This window comes from Haliaeetus albicilla, chromosome 8 (assembly GCF_947461875.1).
Source record: "Haliaeetus albicilla chromosome 8, bHalAlb1.1, whole genome shotgun sequence".
NCBI lineage: Eukaryota > Metazoa > Chordata > Aves > Accipitriformes > Accipitridae > Haliaeetus > Haliaeetus albicilla.
In genome coordinates this window covers 19,761,395-19,774,755 of record NC_091490.1, presented here as the reverse complement: position 1 = coordinate 19,774,755, position 13,361 = coordinate 19,761,395, and the positions used below count along the sequence as shown (strand labels likewise).

The window sequence follows — 13,361 nt, the reverse complement described above, 5'->3', positions numbered from 1 at the left end:
CACTGGTGTATGTGAGGAATGCCAACAGTCCCTTATTCTATTACACTGCAATACACTGCAGTATAGGGGCATAATGAAGCACAACTTGAAAAGAGAGCATGTGTTTGTCCATTGGTCATAATTTAGCAAACATACACCTGTGCTCTATTTTGTTATTATTACTGCTGCCAGTTTGATTCTTATCACAAGTCTAATTTGGTAGATTAGATAGCACTCAATTCCTGGAGTTAATTGATCATGTGAATATCTCAGCCTTTTAAAAAAAATTTACATTATTTGTAGAACAACTTGAAAGAAAGACCTAAATTTACCATAAAAGTTCAAGCAGCAGAAGGCAAATAAAAAGCATATTGTTGTTAAACAAAAAATTGTGGGGCCTGATTCAGGAGTTCTGTGTGTATGAGCAGCCGCCTTAAAAAAAAATTCAGCAGTCCTGCTATTTGCTTCCCATTCTGAAGGGCAGAAGAGGTGAAGACGAATCTATTTATTCTATGATAAAACATTTCAGAAACCTATTGCAGTAGTAACTAGTAGTTAAAGAACTTGAGATAGGCTCTTTATTTGAGTAGTCCTGGATCTGCACATTTTAAAAAAAAACACACTCTGCAAGGGGGCAGTTGTTCTGTTTGTTTTGTAAAAGAGGACCATTTCACATATCCAGTTTAGCATTTGACCGTGCATATGGTAGGCTTGGTGCTATGGAAGGAAGTAACTTCTGGGTTGATATGGGTGAGGAATTGAAAGGAGTAGGACTAGAATGTTTTAGATTGGATTAGTCTACAGTGAAATTTTAGCTTGGAATCACACCTGTAATTCATTTTCTCTCGATCCCCTCTCCCCACAGAGAGTTTAGCATGCTAGCTTTAACCAGATTTCTGATTTTATGACATATGCATTTCCAGTCTGTTACCATTGGGTGCATTATAGGCTCTGGCTGTTCAAGCTGAGAAGCAGCTGTGGAGTCTTTTGAACAGTTCATACTGGCTCAAGTTCAGCATTGCACTAACGGTTATGCTGCTTGTGACTGGCTTCAGATGAATGAATTCCCATTTACCTACAAAATACCACGTAGACATACAGAAAGAGGAAAGACTTACTAGACTGTAGTGATTAACACTTTCTGTTGAAGTGCTTGATGATCTTAGTTCTAATTATTTATTTAACTAGAGTCTGCATCACATAAATACTGTTAGAATTAGCCCTAGTCTTCAAAATATCTGCTAAGCTGCACGTACTGAATGAATTTGGAGATTTGTACTAGTCTTTTCTGGTGACATGCTAGGTTCATTAATACTTGATCACCTGATTGCTGTCAGATCACCTGCCAGGGCAAATCTGACCTGCATCAAGCATGAACATTTACCATTTCTGTCAATCAATGAGCATAGACAGTACACTGTTCGTGTTAACGTTAGGCCAGTAGTGGAAGGATGGACAATACTAGTCTGGGCATAGGGAATTGCCAGTACGCTAGAGGAAGTATTGTTAAAGTCTGCAAGAGCAAAGTGACACTTCCAAAATATTTTGAACTAATTTGCGCTAGCGGAGCAGGTTTGTGCCAGATCCACACTCCAAGTGAAATGCAAGAACATCCAATGCAAGCATGGAATCAGACCGAAAGTGTATCAGTCTCTTCATAGGAAAAGCTTATGCTTATAAAAGTGTGGTAAGAACATAAGTATAGAGGGATACTTATTACCCCAGGATATCACCACAGCTGTTGGTAGTTTACTGTGTAAGGATTTTCAGAGATTTTGGTTGTCTCTGTGTCTTTGTTTTAAATGGTTTTTGATTTTGTTGTTTTGTTTCCTCTGCACAAACTGTCTTTTAAGCGTATTTATATTTTTGCTATGCCGAACATCTGTGACAGTATGTTCCCCACTGAATAAGACTGTGTGAAAAACGGCTACTTCTGTTTTAGAGCTTCTGCTTAATAATTAAAAATACATTGGTGTTATGAAGTGGAGGAAGTTGCACTTCTGTTATGTAAGGAAGATAAATGAAGAGTGGTTAGTCTATGCCTTCCATAAGCAGTACATACAGAATGATGAACCACTTAGTTGTTTCTTGTAAGCTACTGGTGATAGGTATTGGCTACCTACAAACTGAAAATATATGGTTTGAAGTCTGACATACAGATAAAGTAACTCAGTGTTTGTGGTATTATTTGTGAAATGTCTGGAAAGCAGAACTGTATCACAAGGAGAAAACCAAAAAGGTGTATTCCACATGACTGAATTATTCAGACACAGTAGTCTGAGTAGATGTTAAGGTACATGCTTTAATTAGCTGTGAATGATAATCTGCTGTGTGGTTGCTAAGTCAATATGTATTTAAGTCCTGATAGGTATTTTGTAGACTCTTTATCTTTACATAAACATTGGCCAGAACAGCATATACAAGTTGAGTATTGTTTTGTGTTTGTCTCTCTGTAATAGATTTGCTAACTGTTGGACCAACCTAAAAATCCAGGTTAGAAGTGTCACTTCAGTGCCTAGCCTGCCAACAATATTTATGCTAATGGTTTCTTTTCAAAGAATTCAGTATCCTTAAGTCCTTCACAACAATTTGTCAAAATTTTACCCAAAATATTTTGATTATGATAGCTTAAAACAATGATTTGAACAAGGAAACATGAAGCAAATCAGGGGTTAAAATAAATGAATGAGAGTATTGGTAGTCTGCTCAGTACATTGTGTGATACTGCATATTCCTGCTAGCTCTGTCTGCTCTGAGCTATTATTGTAAAAACCACTCCTCTAGGTTCAGGCTGAACAGCATGTGTAATGTCTGTGACAGTTTGAGCCCTTGGAGATGGAATTGGTTGAACAGAGTAGTCTATTCAGATAAATGTAAGGGATTCATTCACATGGAAATCATTCCTGGCACAGTTGATGCAAAGTATGAGTGAAAGAGGAAACAAAAAGGAGCCACAGAGGGCTGCACTCCCAGCACCAGTAAATCAGCAGAGCTTCATTGTTCATGATACACGTAAGTTACTTTACATCAGTCTCACCCAAAGTTTTAAGGGGTAGTGGTGAGACATAGTCTCAGAGTAAAAGATTACTTTAAATTTATTTGAAACCTGATTCTCATTTATGTGTATAAATAAACCATGTTATGCCATAATAGCAGCAAACTTTAAAGTATAGTGATTTTCATCTTCCTTAAAAGCCTATAGATGTTTTTCTGTAGGGCTGAAAAGTTGGATGAGTGTAGTTTAAATTGGTAAAGAGGGTAGAAAAAAAATGCAGAGCTAGCCAGTACTAGAAAAAGCCTGGTATTATACCTAGAAAACCTGAATTTTTCTGAATTTTGCTGTGTCAGATGTGCTTCCACTAGGAGGAGTTGTTATCATATACTTACGCTGTAAGAGTATCAGACTTGTGCTTTAATTATTTAACTAATTTGATGGAAAATGCAATTACTTATAGTTACAATGTGAAATATCTGTAAAGTTCACCTATATCTGACTGGCTTGTTGTTAACTGCTAATTGCTATCAATATAAATATGAAAGGAAGCTTGCAGCTTGCGATATCTTACAAGCAAACTTATGTTTGTCATTTGCATTTAGGGCAAAAATTGAGTGCATTTCCTAGAGATTACAATTTATTTTCAGTTTCATGTTTTCTATAGAAAATTGTGATAACTTGAGAATTTCAGAGTTGTAAATTGTTTTAATAGTCACAGTTAAGGGAAAAGCTTGAAAAGAAGTGCCAGGATGTCTAGAAAGCCCAAGAAAGAGGCAAGAGGGGAAAAAGTTAAATCTCATATGTGCACAGTCTTAGGATATTTTGTTTAGTTGTTTTTTGTTGTAACATTTATGATGCAATACTGATTATGACTTAAAAATGTGGTGGTTTAGAAGTTATAATGGGACATACTTTCATTTGTATTTTAAATTCAATGTAATACAGTTACTGCTTGGATTTAAGTGCTTCCTTTGATCTGTTTGCCACACAAGTGTTGCAAGACAGTGGTATGCTTGGTGACACACAGTTTTGCTTTGTTTCTCATACTGTTTCCCAGTACTCATAATCTTCCATCAGATCATGAAATATGATTCTAGTATAATGTATGTTTTGGTAGTTTTTCAGCAATACAGCTTCTGCTTAGACTTCTGTGGGATAAAGAGACAGAGGCCTTAATCAAGCCTGTCCTTTCACTAAGAGAAGGGGACTGCTTAAGATATATATCAACTTGGTATGTTTAAAAAACTTTCAGATTTGTTCTAGAGCAAAAGAAAACAGATGGTTAAACCTCTTGGGTATCACAAACCAGAACTGAAGTTTTCTGTGCACCTTTACTATTTCTCTTGTCTAAGGGCCTTCATTTTTGCACTGAATCAAACAGCTACAGTGACTTGTAGTGCTGCCACTCCCCAACTGTCTTCCCCATCCCTTTGCTGTAGTTGTTTCCATAACACAGTTGGCAGAAATAAGAAGGTGTGTGCCTCACTTGCTTTTTTTTGCAGTCCAAGATGAATTAAAAGGGTGTATGTTTACGTGCAGACTGTGGTCTGCATGGCAGAGGAGTCCACAACCTGCAACAGAATTTGAGAGATTTAATGTCTCGGATTCACACTTTTGCTGTTTGACCACTTCCTCATCACTGCTTGCTTTGTGCCAGCACAAGCTTTTCGGTGGCTGCACAGTGAAGGAAATAAGAGACCTCATTTGACTTGAAATAACAACCCCGTCCTCTGGGTCATTTTCTCTGCCAGATCAACTCTCTGGTGCCTTTCCCTAGCAAAAGCTAGTGCTGGCACAGAAAAGAAACCAGTGCAAGGGAGAAACAATGAATGTTAGTAATGAACGTTAGCTACATAAACTGGCTTCAGCAGTGCTGCCACCAGACATGTAACCATAGCTGAAAGCAACTGAATGCTAATGGTTGTAGTGAAATGAATTTGACAGAGGAAAGCAAAACAGCATTTAGACAGTCTATTGGAATACGAATACACCCCTATTAGTTTTTACATCTTTTATTCACATCTCTTGAAAGCACAGTAGCTAAATTCTTGATAGAACTGTAAGACAATTGTTCTTTTACAATATATTAAGTGCACATTTGGTATAGACAAGGTATTTCCATGTTTGTGGACAACAGATCTCCTAATTTTATGTGGATGGTACAAGTAAATATCAGTTTATGTTAGTTTATGAGTTTTTGCTATATTCCAGAGTTGAATTAATTTTAATGAGGTCTGGGTAGAAGAAAAAAAGGAAAAATAAGTTTAAACACAAATAAAAAATGCATTATCAGTTAGCCAAAGAACTTGGACTTTTTTTTTGTTTTGGTTTGATCCAAAACAAATTTTATTATTCAAGTTTTTTGATTTATCTGCCAAACTAATAAAATCTGTTATTTACCTCTTCAGGACAGAAGGCAAAATTGAAAATGCAAATATACTTCTAAATTTTTTGAGAATGTGATATACAACCTAACAGTAGTTTAACACAGTTTATGTCGGCCATTACTGTATACTGCCAGCAGCATGGTATGCACTGTGCAATTGCATAGTGCCTTTGGAGTGGTCTAATTTATTTGCTTAGGCAGATAATATTTAGGATGACGGTTGCTTCAACTCTACCAGCTTACCCCAAATTACTTAAAACCCCAGTAAATATTTGTTTGCATTCTCCATACATACAAATGCATTTATTTTAAATAGCTGATGTGACTCACTACACAGGACAGTTAGTCTTAGAATATTCTAAACTAGATATCTAAAAGAGAAATTCTCAATAATTTCTTATATGTATCAGTAAAAATCACCACCAATCAAAACAATACAGTGGAAAAAGTATAAATGTAATGATGATGAAAATTCAGGTGCGTGATACTATTTATGAAAACCTTAGATTTTATAATGAAGCTAACTGTAGCTAACACCTTTCTAGCTCTAGCAGATAACATTTGCACTGAAGGTTCATGTTCAGTGGTTTGTCCTTTTGGTTTTCTTCCTTCTGCTCAGTTAATCTCCCAGCACAGTATGAGATTATTAAAAGAAGAAAGTTAGTACATTAGATAAAGGTACTCCAGAACATGGTTTAGTGGGCATGGATGATGGTTGGACTCAATGATCTTGAAGGTCTTTTCCAACCTAAATGATTCTGTGATTCTATGATTCTGTAAGTGGTTTGACAGATATTTTAGGAATTGCTAATTACTATTGCCTATGCTCTTTTCACAATGGCCTTCATTTTATAGATATTTTAATTGTAAGACCACATGATTTTTCCTTTCTGTAGTATGAACAACACTAGAAAGGAGTCAACTAAGTAGATTCCTTATGTTCTTTTTGTGGTCAAGCTTACTGAGTACCTGCTCATGTACCCCTGCCCCCCACCATGTATACTTCCAGTTTTTTTCTGAGATCTACTCAGTTGCCTGTTCCACTTCCTTCACATGCTCTCTTATGGGAATAGCTTGACCTCCTGTTTTCTCCTTTTCCAGTGTTGTGATAGCACCTTGGCTCTTTTGCTACTGTTTTAACTCTGCATGCTTACATGATACTGAGAATAGTCGTATGTGAACAGGTGATTCATAAAATGCAGAAGGCATTAATAGTTTAGTACCAGACTGTATGGATGTAATTAGTTTCCAAGAGAATTAAGTATGTATTTCACTTTACTAGGCCACAGATTTTCTGAACTTAAATTGCATGTCTTTATGTTGTCTTAAGTAAAATAATTGGATCATCCACTTTTTTCCCATGATTTTCCCCTTCTTGTGTGTTTTCTACATGTTATAACAGGGATTTATCAGAGGTATTACTTTGATCACTTTTATTTCTTTGTTTTATTTGTTAAACCATCATCATTGTAAGAACATTAGCCTTTTCTTCCATTACGTTCTTATGCTTTCTTTTTCCCTTTCCACCCTTGATGCCCTCTGCATGTAGTTTGTACATAGGTCATATACCCATCTATGACATTTTATGTAGGTAATTCTTCCCTTGTAAGATGTTTTTTGATGGAAGTCTAGAGATGGAATCTGACTGTAGTAATTATTACGTAAGTAGTTGCTGTCTATTATTCCTTTTCATGCAGAATTAACCAAAACTTCAAGGTTTTGCATATTGTTCCTATCTGAAGAAAAAAAATGGGGGTAGCTTATCTTTGATGTCATCCAGTTTATATGCAATGTACCAAGCTCTCTTTCTGTGAATACAAGAGGATTGACACAGTAGGGAAGTAGTTTTTTAGTCATAGTTTCCCACTCCTTGCAGCTACAGTCCTTGGCCCAAGAAATGCTTTCTCTGGACTGTCTAGTGCACAGTTCCAGTATGTTTGATCAGCATCTGACACTTTGGTTCTGCTGATGGATTACTTTTCAGGTATTTCTGCTGCTTCTGTCTCTTGCCCTGTCTTGCACATGCCCTTCCCTTTTTGCTAGCAGAAAAGATGGAGATGGCTTTATAATACAGTTTTTGATCAGTGCCTTACCAACCTATAGTGTTGTTAGATTATAAGAACGATGCTCAATTCTTAACTAGAAAATTTCTGGTTTTCATTTAAGGTAGTAGGCTAGAACAAGTCTCATCGAAATTATGGCAGTTTACCATGCCTGTATTAAATTCTGGAGAAGAAGGTTACTTTTATCACTAAGATGCTATCACTGCTGTAGAGATGAAACAAGCTTTGGCTCATTGATTGGTATCTTCTGACTTTCCCACTCTGCATTTAGTATTCCTTTTACAGAACAGTCAACTTCTGAGATTTTTCCAAATTACAGAGATTCACTGTCTTAAACTGTACTGCTGACAACATGCTTTATACTTGGCAAATTGTTTAAAGAAGACAGAAGAGAAATAGAACTATGACTTGGGCTGCAGAAGAAAAGGTAGGTTTTTTTGTATTAAGATGGTAAAATCTCTGTGAGATGGCATCACAAGCATGATGACTACTTCCAGCTTTTCTAGGTTTTCTTTCTACTGCATTGAGAAACTGGCACTCAAATGGCAGAAACTTTCTGCCATTGAAACATGCATTACAGTTGAACATTCAAGAAATACCTGTCTAAATTGCTTAGTTAAGCATAAATGAGATCAGCAGAGAGAGCAGACCTTTGCTCAGTGTTATTATTTAGTGCCATAATACAGGACCTGAGGTGTGCAGAATGTTGTATGGGAAGGTCATCTTTATTGAGGCTGTAATTTAGAGGGTTTGTTGATTTCACTGATGCCAGAGGAAGATAAAGGTGCATCTGAAAATGAAAGTACATCTGAGTATTTCTGAAAACAAAACTGATGGGCCCTTGATTCAAGGGAGCTAGTTAGGAAGGCATGCCAAGTTCAAGTGATTAAAATCCTTAAGAAAACTCTTACTCATGCAGGTGTCCAATAAATCTGTTTTTCCTAATAAATTATTGTGTCACAGCAGGAGGCCAGTCTTAATTTGGAAGTACAATACAAGTCAATTTTGCCGACGTAGAAGAGGCACAATAGGAGAAACTACTTTCCAGATGAGATGAAATTGCTCTGCTGGCTCACCTGAGTAACTTTGGTGGGGACAGGATTACACAATGATACATGGCTTGCTCCTTGTCATATTACAGCCTGAATCCCCAAGAGAGACTGAAAAAGGAGCATGCATTGTTGTCCCCGGAATACTTAGTATATCCAAACAGTGATTTGGAGTTACTCAACCTTGATGTCTCTGTAGTATACACATACCCACTTTTCAAAAATTACAGTGAAGCTAATTTGATGAAACTGTATCTGAATTAAGAATCTGGTATTACATATTGCTTACCTTGAGTCTGGAGTATAACAAGCCAGCATCATCAGCAGCATCTTTTGCTAGCTCTGGGATATTGTGATAGAGGAAAGAAGAAAACCAATGAATTATCAGTGTAGTAAAGTATGAACAGTTAGATTTTAAAGCTACATATAAAACACCTTTCTCTGGGCTTTTGCTTCAGATGTGCCCCGATATGTATGACTACAACTGTGAGCATGTTTTTAAGATAATACAGAAGAAAAGCACTCTGAAAGTAAAAGCTAAGTTCAGCTGAGTCGATCAGAGTGCCAGCATAGGAACCTCCCATTATTGCCCATTTGATAACTTTTTGGCTGCAACTTCATTTCATAAAAGCCTCTGAACAGCTGGTGTTCAGAAACAGAACTGTACAAGCCTAGGTTGGATTTGAATTGTTTATTTTGATGTAAAACCTGAAATTGTATTATAATTGAGAGTAGTACTGCAAGACCTTCCATGTAAGGATTTCAGAATACTATAACTTCACTCTTGAACTTGTTAAGTAATAACAGAAGAAAATGTCTCACCGAATAAATAGAAACAAGTCATGGAGCAACCATGGTTTTATCCCATAAAAATCTGGTGACCTGACTAAACCTATGACAATCTCTTTATTGCAGGAAACCTGAGATGTACAGGAAGTGCCAGTGTTTAAAATGGGTAAATAGAACATAGATCTTGTATTGCCCTCCAACACATGCTGTCATCTTATGGTTTTGTTTCCTTCCTTCCTCTGGAAAGGAAGGATATTCATTATTCAATGGGGAAAAAATATGTGCCTGACATCTGCCACACAACTTGCCAGTGTGTTTAGGATGTTAAAAATGTTGGCATTGCCTGCCCTAAGCAAGAGTTCATCCTATTTTCGGAAATAAAAATAATTAGTGTAAAAGTAGAAGAATAATAGGAAACTCCCTCTGCCTAAAAGCAGTTCTTATAATGATATATTTAGGGTCTTCTGCAATTTATTTTGTAATTCTGTTTTACTCTTAACCTTGATCAGGCTCTGAATATATCCTGACCACTAGGTTGTACCCTGTATCCAATTAACAGTGTAATATTGGTTAAATAAGAGATGTTTGAGTTACCTTTCTTCACCAAAACTGCTATTAGCAGAAGGATCAGAAAGGCAATTAGTTATCTTGTGCCAGAAAGGAATTTTTTTTAATTTTTTTTTTTCCCCTTCAGCTGTAGGAACGAATTTTTCATTAAAACAATAGGGAAAAATCTACACAGGTGTCAGCAAAGACTTAATAGCACATTAAAGTATGCCATAAAATAATCGCATTCAAAGATGTAAGTGCAGTACATTTGAAAACAATGCATCTTGTATCTCTTAGTATCTTGTCATGTAAGGTTAACGTCATTGTCTGCTTGCACTTGAATTTCCTTTTCTATGGGAGTTTGGAGGCAGGGCATATATTAGAGGGTTTGGGGGGTTTTATGTTTGGGTTTTTTCATTTGGTATAAATTAATAACTGAGTAAATGCAGCTGGCCAAGTGAGATTAGATAGCCACTGTTTATCACTGTATTGTTTAAAGAGAATGTTGCTCTGTGGAAATTCTGGGATTCCTTTCATGCTTAGTGCAGAATTTCTCTTTGTTCTGGAATGATAAGTGTGGTGACTCTCCACCAATTCTTGTAGATGTTTTTTAATTGTCATGTACTAGCATGGAAGTTAAGTATTCAAAATGAAATATAAAATTTGTAATCTTAAAAAATACATTCCTAGTGAAGTAGTTAAACAGTTTTGAAAACAATTTCTTTATGACAACAGAATTAAAGTCTGTGACTGAATTAGAAGTGTATGAACCAGAAAAGAGCTATTTGTCCATGGTTTTACTAACGTCCTAACCAACTAGCTGTGTTTTCCTCTTATCTCTCTCAAAATTTTATGCCTTTCATGATGACCATCTTGCAATCTGAAAGTACCTTTTTAAAGCAAGACAATAAATGAAAGATTTCAATGGCTGAGCTTGTCCTTGCCTCACGTAAGAATGTTCTCTGTGGCTTTAACGTTCCTCAGATAAATTCTTTTGTGGTGTGTCCATTAAATGTTGAGATTTTCTAGTCAATGCTACTCCACAAGATGCTCTTAGTTACTGTAATGCCACCATTCTTTAAATGTCATCCATAGCCTGCAATATTTTCACAATAATAAAAAACCTGCAATAAAGCAAGTAATATAGCAGAGTATTCTGGTGGAGAATAGAGGGATTTCATAACATGATTTGCAAATTAGCAAGTTTGTTCTTTAATAGATCATGAAGTGATGAATTCCAGGATTAAAACTTCTGCAGTATAATGGTGTAATGGTCCAAAACATTGTGTATTTTACTAATGTTATTTTTTCCAATTTAAATGCTTTTAAAATATTTCTAGGAATGTACTGTGCTTTAACACAGGTAATACTGTGTGCTTTAACACAGGTAATACTGCTACTGTGGCCTATCTTTCTGCAGGACAGTATTTTTGGTTTTGCAATTTATATTTAAAAAAAAAGGAAAAATAAAAGCTTTGACACTTTTCTAGTGTTCCAAGAATTATAAAAATGCTAAACAGCTTTATCTGACAGAAAGCAACACTGGCTCTTTGCTGACTGTAACATGTCAGCCTTTGGGCAGCTTCTTGTCGCGTGTTCACAGTAGACAGATGTGTTGAAACAAGTGGTTTGTGGCTGGAAAGTCGTAATTCCAGTTGGTTTATACAGAGCTAATGAGCAAGTACTTTTCCTGAAGTATAGATAAGAGGAAAATCTTCAAATAAAATAATGTATCAAAAATGTGTGATTAAAGACAGTACATGTCTGAACATGAGCATTTTCTGCTTCTGGCATCAGTGCTTTAGCAGGAAATGTTCAGGTCAAGTTAGAGATTTAGAATTGGGCATCCTTGAATTTATTCAGGATATGCTCAGACTTGCAGACAGAAATATCTTCACAAACTCAGCAATTCTTTGGAAGCTTAAGTATCTGTTTATGTAGATCTTACATAACTGGTCACATAGGGCAGTGATGTTGAGATAATATTTTATGTGTCTGTCTTGTCTTCCTGTGTCTATCATGTGTCCATCTTAATGTCTATCTTCTATGTAATTTTAGCAACTGAAAAAAAAGTAACAAAAAGTATTTTTATTTACAGATAATTCAAATTCAGATGACATCATGATGGAGACCAAACTGTAACAATCTCTCGGTTGCTTTTGTTGTAGAAATACTCTGTAACAGATTGATTTCAGCTATGTTCACATCTTGGACAAACACCCACCACAGAGTCTTTTTCATTTTGGCTGTCTTATGGAATATGCAGTTTCATTCACTCCCTTCATATTCCAACAGATAATACTGCTCGTTTTGCTATTCCTCTTCATTTTATACATTTTGTCAGATGTGTTACACATGTAAGAAGAATGGCATTATCGCTGAATGAGCATGTTGAGGAACATTCTCTTTGAATACGAAGACTGTGATTCATCTTCCAAAATATTAATTCAGCTGTGAGAGCTAAACAAAATACAGTCTTCGACATGCCCTGCTTGTATGAGGATTACAATGAAACAATGAATTAAATGTAATAATATTAATGCATAGATAACTACCTATTACCAAGTGGCCAAGAAAGCATTAATCTCTTTGGCCATAATGGTAGAACTTCCATGCTCTTAAGTGCTTTCTGAATTGTTCAGTCATTTAACATTCCCAAGCAATAGTATTTGTAATTGGGTTTTTGTTTTTTCAGAGTCAAAGGCATTGTGAAATGAGGTAATAGATAACGAAGTATCTACCCATTTCTAACTGGCTGACCCAGCTTGGTCTTGCAGAATATTGCGCACACTTTGAACAATATGATGGCATAGAGGTAAGAATTGTTTTTTTTTTCAATAAAATTCTTGAGAAAACGTCAAGCAAGGTGATATAATGCAAGTGATTAATGTTCCATGACATCATGTTGGAGCAAAAAACCTAAAGGCTGATAGTTTGTTTTTGTCTTAGGAAAGGGGAAAATAGAACCAATGTCTTTTGTAACTGTGTACTAAAATTCACAGAGAAATAGAGTCACTTACTGATGAACTAGATAAAATTAACATTTTACTGATTCTGATGCTGCTTGTCCTATATTAGTCTTCTTTGTGTCAGATTGTAACAAATAGTCATGTTCACCAGAGCAAGAACACATAGATAACTTTTGTTCTGCAAAAGTTAACAAATAAATTTATTTCTTAAAATTCAGAACTAGATAAAATATGAACTTATGTGCCAATTGTTATATGAAGTTGTTTATAGGTAAATGGATACTATGTGGCTTAAGATAATCTTCTCTATTGAACAAATATCACATTACAGAAGGGCATTACATCAGTCATCTTGAAGATACCTAGGAATTTATTTAGAAATTCTTAGGAAGCCCTTTTCATACAGGTCTTACTTGATCAAAATTTCCTCTTTATTGTCCATTTTGTGTTTTCACTTCTTATTATCCGTGTACAAATTAATTGACGCTTACATACTATATAATCAATTAAATGCTGCTTTGATGTGTTTTAATTCTGTCTTGATGTAGTCCTAATTCAGAAAATAAATGTTAAAAATACAGT

General features: G+C 35.7%; 1 protein-coding gene across 2 annotated transcripts in view; it reads left to right on the top strand.

The window, feature by feature from the left end:
- Positions 1-13,361, top strand: part of BCAR3 (BCAR3 adaptor protein, NSP family member) — a 113,423-nt gene that overhangs the window by 24,766 nt on the left and 75,296 nt on the right. For both annotated transcript variants that reach the window (XM_069789268.1, XM_069789272.1), the window contains exon 2: positions 12,506-12,625. The gene's annotated coding sequence lies outside the window, so the exon portion shown is untranslated. The remainder of the gene's footprint in view (positions 1-12,505; positions 12,626-13,361) is intronic.